This window comes from Scomber scombrus, chromosome 17, assembly GCF_963691925.1.
Source record: "Scomber scombrus chromosome 17, fScoSco1.1, whole genome shotgun sequence".
NCBI lineage: Eukaryota > Metazoa > Chordata > Actinopteri > Scombriformes > Scombridae > Scomber > Scomber scombrus.
The window spans coordinates 12,851,840-12,859,031 of NC_084986.1; positions in this window are offsets into that span (position 1 = coordinate 12,851,840).

Sequence of the window (7,192 nt, forward strand, 5' to 3'; positions counted from 1 at the left end):
TTGGTCTCGTCTCAAGGAATGTGACTGCTTAAGTGTCCTTGACGAAGGGACCTGATCACCGAGACAATGCCTCCTTTGTGGCGGCAGGGTGACGGTAATCTCTATCTACTCTCTGCTCCATGGATGAGACGATCACAGAAGAAGGCCATTTGCATCTCAGTGTGCAGCTCTTTTAGGCTCCACAGTTAAGATGGCATTTGAGGGATTGTTCACATTTTTGGCCATGAACCCAAGGAACCACGATAGTGAACATGCCCCTGTGGCGACTTATTTGTATTTAACACACTGCATTCACAATAGCTGTTGCCGAACCATCTGTTGAAGAGAGAAAAAGACAGTTTTAGAAGTAATTGTCTTTTGTGTAATGAACTGGAGTCAAGGCAGCGCTCTGGCAGAACTTCACCTAACAAGGTCACACTACTGTACAGTTTCGTTGCTTATCAGAACATTCCCAGGTAACATTATCTAACATGAGCAAATTCTGAAGTTTTGATGCTGACTTAACCTGTGAATAGAAACTCTTGTGCAGAAGGGTTATATATATTTTATATTTGCTATTAGTTGTTACAACTTTTTATATTTGCTGAGGCAACATTCATGTTACACATACTAGGATGTTTTCTCCTACAGAATATAGTGAGAACACCAGATTTCTGGCCCCTTTTTTATGGGAACCACACCTGGCTGGTAAAGAAACCCGGTGTCACATAAGGTCAAAACAGCATTTTTCTTCACCCTCATTAGTCTGTCCCCTTTTCTCTGACTGAAACTGCATGAAATGTATTGAATAGTATAGAATGTACAGAAAGCTGGTGGAGCCCAGCAGGGGGCAGCGGTGATTGTCAGGCGCAGCTTCACTCCACTGATACTGTTTAATTACCTTCCCACTTTGGTAGTCGGTTGCCCTGCAGCAGTCAGTCAGTCAGCAGGACCTTGAGGATTAAATATTAAAACACATTCAACTGGATTATGTCACATATGTGTCACACAGACATATATTTCACTACTGCTAAGCCATTAGCATTATTTTATTTAATAGGGCAGAAAAAGTAGCACTCATTTAAATAATCCTTTATTAGGTTGTTTCATGTTTAACAGATTTAAAACAAGCATGCTTTATGGCAAGATGAAGGACTGCAACTGCAAACTACTTCAATAAAAACAGAGAAAGTAAGTAACTTCTGCAGCTGAGTGATGTGAACCCCCTCTTCCACCATCAAGACATGTTACGTGGGCTCCCCAATGGGGAACATTATCTTTGTCTCTTGTTCTCTTCCCTTCCCAGTTGGGGGTCATTCATGGTAACAACTTGAGACCGTCTTTTTTTCTCATTTTTACTACCTCCTTTTTTGTTGTATTTTTAACACCATGTTCAATCCATCTTGTGAATGTAAAAAGGTGTACTTGGTGTGTCTATGCATGTGTGTGTCTGTGAGCACAGTTGGCTTGCCATGGTGAGAAGAGGTAGTAGTACAGTGAACGGCAATCAGTCAAGAGTTTCTCCGGTCTTTATGCATCAGGCTTAATTAAGAGACTTTCACTCGCACAAAGAGACATGATGCAACAAAAGAGTGGACGCTGAAAAGAAGCAAACCTGAAGTCTTTCCATTTCCCATTCACTCTTGTGTATAAGGACCGGTCAGTCAAACACAAGGCAAACTCTTCAGTAAAATTCCATCGCTGACAAACACAGAACCAGGAACAGTAATGAAGGAAGACCTACTTTTTTTCAAGAAGTGCTTTATCATCAAGTGAAAGCACTCTCATATGTTTAATTTTTTCCATTCACACCAAATAATAACATTTAAAGGTTAAACTACATGCTTTCATGCACCCACTTTATGCACATGTGTTCATTAACCAGCATGGTTTATGGACAAATGTTACAACTCAACAGGTGCCATGTTTCAGCTTTCAGGAAACACTCACTTACTACATGTTTGGACAAGACGTGAAGCAAATTTTAGAGGTAACTGCATTAAAAGGAAAAACACAATACAAATTCAATAACTTGAGCAAAAATATTAATGTGTATCCTGGATTTTTATGAATCTGCTTCATAAATATACAGAAACATGAGGAAAAAGAAGAATGATTGGAGGGAAATAACTACTGAATATTTACAGTGGACATGATGTCATATAGTTGAGAGAAGATAGCTTGAAACAAGTGTTAAATTTGTTTCTACATTTAAAAACTGTTTGGCTAGTCTTTCCTTTTGTTAGTTTTAGAAATTTCGTTTGAAAACATTGTTTTTTGCAGTTCTTCATTTGTCACCTTCCTCTAGAGTAGCCTACAAGTGAACAAGCTAACAAGGATACCGAAAATCTTGTGAAGTGATACCTGGGGCTAAGTTAGTAACATTAGCCATCATGTGCTACAAGACCAAGTAAGGCCAAAGCATCAAATTACCAGCGTAGGCTATTAAATTGGGTTAGCAGTACATAGTTAGATAGCCTCACTTCGCGCTTGCTTTGATAAAACACTATGCTCAGATGCACTGGCAATGTAACCTGTGTCTAAACAAACTCTGTGTGTGTCCTATTTGAATAATACTGCATGCAGTAAATTGATATTAGACAAAGCTTGCTATTTTTTTATCCCTTTGTTATGCAGAAGTGTCAATCAAGATCCTTTATTTTTCACTTCCAGCCACAACACCCACATTTTCGTAGGTGTCATGGATGAGCTTTGGGTGGAGGCGTTTGTCTCAAAAATTTCCAAACTTTCCACCAGATGTTTCATATTATTGAAATAAATCTGTGAATACTGTATATTTGGTTTTGGTGTTGGATTGTTCTGTGGGTTTTTCTACTGGCGCTGGTTCTGCAGACCAAATCGTCCTCAACACCTCAGCGTGTTGCCACCTTAGGTCGTCTTTTGCGAACATAATATAACATTAATCCATTTGAGACATAGCAAACATGTCAGAGATGGTTCTACTTTAGGTTTGAGTACTTTTTATAACATTACTATATAGTATTTTATTATTGATCATCCTCTACTTCCTGGAGAAGTGAGAGATAAACCAAAGAGTTTGGTAGTTGGATTTATATGGTTGTACTAAAAAGCGTTAAACATCCGGCAGACTGAGAAATTAATTCCCATAAAGGAAAGACAAGCAAGAAATACCCTCCAAGGAAAGCTTGGAGGCGAAACAAGTCAATGTTATTATTAATAAATCCCCAACAGCTCACAAGAGTTGATGATGAAAGAAATCTTCAGGATTTCACTTGCTGAAGATTTGTAAATATATACACAGTACTCTTATCAGAGAGCTTAAAGGACAATGTCGACTCTGTAAAATATTGTTAAAGCCTAATTAGATTTGATTGGATCACACATCTTGCCCTCAACCCACACTGTTTGGCTGATGGGACCCAGAAGAGTAGACTTCCTTTCCCCCTGCTGAAATGCTTGTTTAAAAAACCTGTCCAACTGGCAGGAGCCCACTTACAAATGTGGGATGTTTTCTCTTTGTTGTGGTAAGCACAATGATCCCAAGCTCCGGGAGCTCACAAGGGACCTTCATGGGCTGTGATGGCGGAAAGAAAGAAAAGGATTAAAGCGGACAGTGAACAGCAAGGAGACACAGAAACACAGTGAAGTACAGGGAAGAATAAAACATACAAAGTCCTCTCAGCTGATTTAAACCTCTTTATGCCTGATAAACACCCTGTTGTGAAGGTTTCCCCATATGGGGAAAAAAATAACCACAAAAGCATCAAAGACTCTGGTCCCTCATGTTCCCCACATTTGATCAGTGTGTCGTGTGCTCTTTCATGTTTTTGACCTCACAGCTGTTTGAAAGATGGAAAACCTTCTACCTGGGTTTTTCCAGTAAGGATAACCAGGGTAATATTTTCAAAACTTTTGTAAAACCAGCCTCAGAGAAAATAGAGCAATTCAAATAAATATACTAAATAAATCATACCTTGCACTGTAGAAATAATCATCATAGCTCTCGCTGTGATTTTTGTCAGTGGAAATGTGTTTCTGGGTTTGGACGATGGCTGACATATAATCTTAGTCTGACTTCATGTTCTGTGTTTAAGGCCTTTACCAAAAATTGCTTTTGTGGTTCATCTGGATCATGTCAGTGTTTCACTCCCTACACAGACAAAGAGAAGTGTTTCCATTTTTAAAATGAGATAGCTCTTTAGAGTATCTCACACCCATCTCCAGAGATAACTGTATTTTGACAGATTCATATATCTTAACCAAAAACTTATTGTACAGCACAAAAACATTTTGTCATTAATATTTCCCTGCAGTAAATAATGGTCAGCGATGGGGTTGAACTTGTTTTCATCCTCCTGCACCACATGCTAATAGTTTATCAGCATATAATATGGAAAGTACAGTATGCTTTCCATGATACTGATTGAGGAACTGTTTTTGCATTGACCACTCCACATGTTACATGTTAAGGAGATCAATCTGTTGTTTGTGTAAGTTTTCTGTAGAATTCAATCACCACTGGAGCTTATTGACTTACTGATCCTCAGGAAAACTGCAGATATTTGATCTGAGGAGGATCTCTATGAAAGTTCAAAAAGAACTTGTGTCTCGGCTCCATGCAGAGCCAAAAATTAAATGAAAGATGCACAGAGGCAATGTCTCTAATGGATATTAGTGATAGTAACCACACACTGTTGCTGTTTGTGGTTGTATGGACATCTTAAAGCTCTGATTCCTGAAGTGCATATATACAGTTTCCTTGGCAAAAATATCAGAATAAGTTGGTTAAACCATTCAATATCATATGTATGAATTACCTAAATCCGAGCTCTCAAAGGACTTGAGCATAACCCTGCTTTGCACTTATAGCATATGCTCAGTCCAGCAGACTCTTCAAACAGCACTGAATAATCATCCACCTAAATTTGACAGTATGATCACTACCTGGTCCTCATGTGTCCCGGTCCGAAAAGCTCCATCCCTGCAGCAGAAATGTGGCTCTGATTACAAGCTGTATGTTGAACGAGTTGCAGGGTAAACCTTGGGAGGCACAGTAATGTGAAACAGATATTCTATATCTATAACACAATAGCCCACACTTACAAGGAAGACATACCTTTGTCATCATCCAGAAAATCATGTTAAACTCTCTGCTCTGGGCGGCAAACACCGCTGTTCAAATCCAGATAGCAGACAACAGTCTCTGAGGACACAGACAGCATTACCTGCTGCCTGCAGAATGGGATCCTTTTCCCTGAAGTAATATCTACTTAGCCCGAGGCAGCAGAGCATTCAATGACAGGAGGTATAGAGTTTGCATGCCACTAGTAATAGGATAGTCCAACATCATTAAACTCATGCACTGTCAAAATATTTGCAACTTTATTACAAGTAAGTGAAGGTTCTGCAGTAACCTTGGTTGGCTTTACTGTTTTTAACTACAAACATTTGATCAGTTTGGGCGCTTGATCGTGTGTGAAAAGTAGTTCTACTTTCGAAAAGTTCTCCTGTGGAATAAAAAAGCAGCTAAACCATAATATATTTATAATACATAAGACTGTCACCACCTTCATTGTGCATATCAGTATTTTTTTTTTATCAAGAGTATTTATCTCACTATTATAAATCTGAACTTATCTGGGGGGAGTTATCTCCTTGAGCTTGTATTTTATATTTTTATATTTTAATTAAAGATTGGATATACTGTATCAAATAGATTGAGCTGATTGTGTTTTTTTTTATTGTTTTTGTTTGTACTCACAGATAAATATGAACACTCTTTAATCTTTTTCCATGAATCCATTTGAGGCAGGCATCATCATATTGGTCTGTAAATTAATAACACTTGAAATGACCTGACTTCCTCCTACTCTTTGCAATTTTAATGAATATGCGTTCAGATGTAAAACATCTGCCTCACTCTGCTTTTGGTCACACTCAGTCTCACTCCAATATCTGACAGGCCGTGTTCGACGTCTTAATGTGTTTCTGCAGAGCATTCAACAGAAAGCTGTCTATCTGGGCGCTAATTCTGCTCAACAAGACACAGGCAACCTCTAACCTGACCATATACAGTATATGAAACTGGTCCCTAAACATTTCTCTGGGACTTTTGCCAGATTGCAATCACATTGACTGCCAATCAAACCAAAGACCCCAGGGGTCTGCATTTTGAAAGGAGTGTTTGTGTTATCTTCAAATACATTTTCTTTAGACATACTGAAACATAACAGCTTGTTTTATCAGTCTGAAGTTTTACAATGGCCAAAATCCTTGTAATGTGTTTATATAGCTCATACAATGGCCTGTTTGAAGCACAACAGTTATCTACTGTCCCACACACGGGTATAATTTTCTTACCTCATTCTCGGGATATGGCTGAATCCCAGCAGTGAACTGAAGGATAATGAAAATCACAATAACCTATATCCCAACTGATTTATTAAGACGTACACGCAAGAATGTTTAGGTTGTAGCTATATTAAATAGGTTTGGGACCTAGTAAACGACCTCAGGGCCCATGTCCAGGGACCACACTTTCAAAACCAGCTTTTAAACATGGAAGTAAAATTGTCTTTGTCATCCTCTACAGGTACAATAAATTGCATTATTAAAGACATGAATGCAGAGCAAGAGCCTTACTGTTGTCCCGACAGAGAGCCAGTGTTGGTCTGTGATCTTTGCATCCTGGCAGGGGATCCTTGTGAATCTGCTCCAAGCAAAGTATGCCTCTCTGGACTGGGGCCCTGCTGGAAATTAAATTACCTCTTTTTCATAGTGACAAGGTACTCACATTTTAAAAAACCCAGAAAGAATAATATTAATGTTGAGATAGCCAAAGATAATGTTGATGAATAGACACGCTCCCTTTGGCTGTTGTAGCTGTGTGTTTAGTTAAACACCAGTATGCTCGCTGAAACATAGGAAGAAAATATTTTGTCTGTGTGGCATAGAACGGAAAATAAAGTTTTCACGGATGTTGCTCTAACTTCATGCCTGTTGCATATGCAGTCGTGAATGCTTGACCTTTTTAAATCGTGCAACTCTATCCACAAAACACATGTACTATGAATTAAATGTGCAACTCAGCCTAAGGTTTCCATGTTGTATCTTAATTTGCATCATCAAAGTTATTTATTGTTATTTTACCATAAATTGATTGGTTTGCTGAGGAGCCAGCACATGTTTTCAGTCACACTAGTGGCGTGGTTCTAAGGATGGCAATGACGGT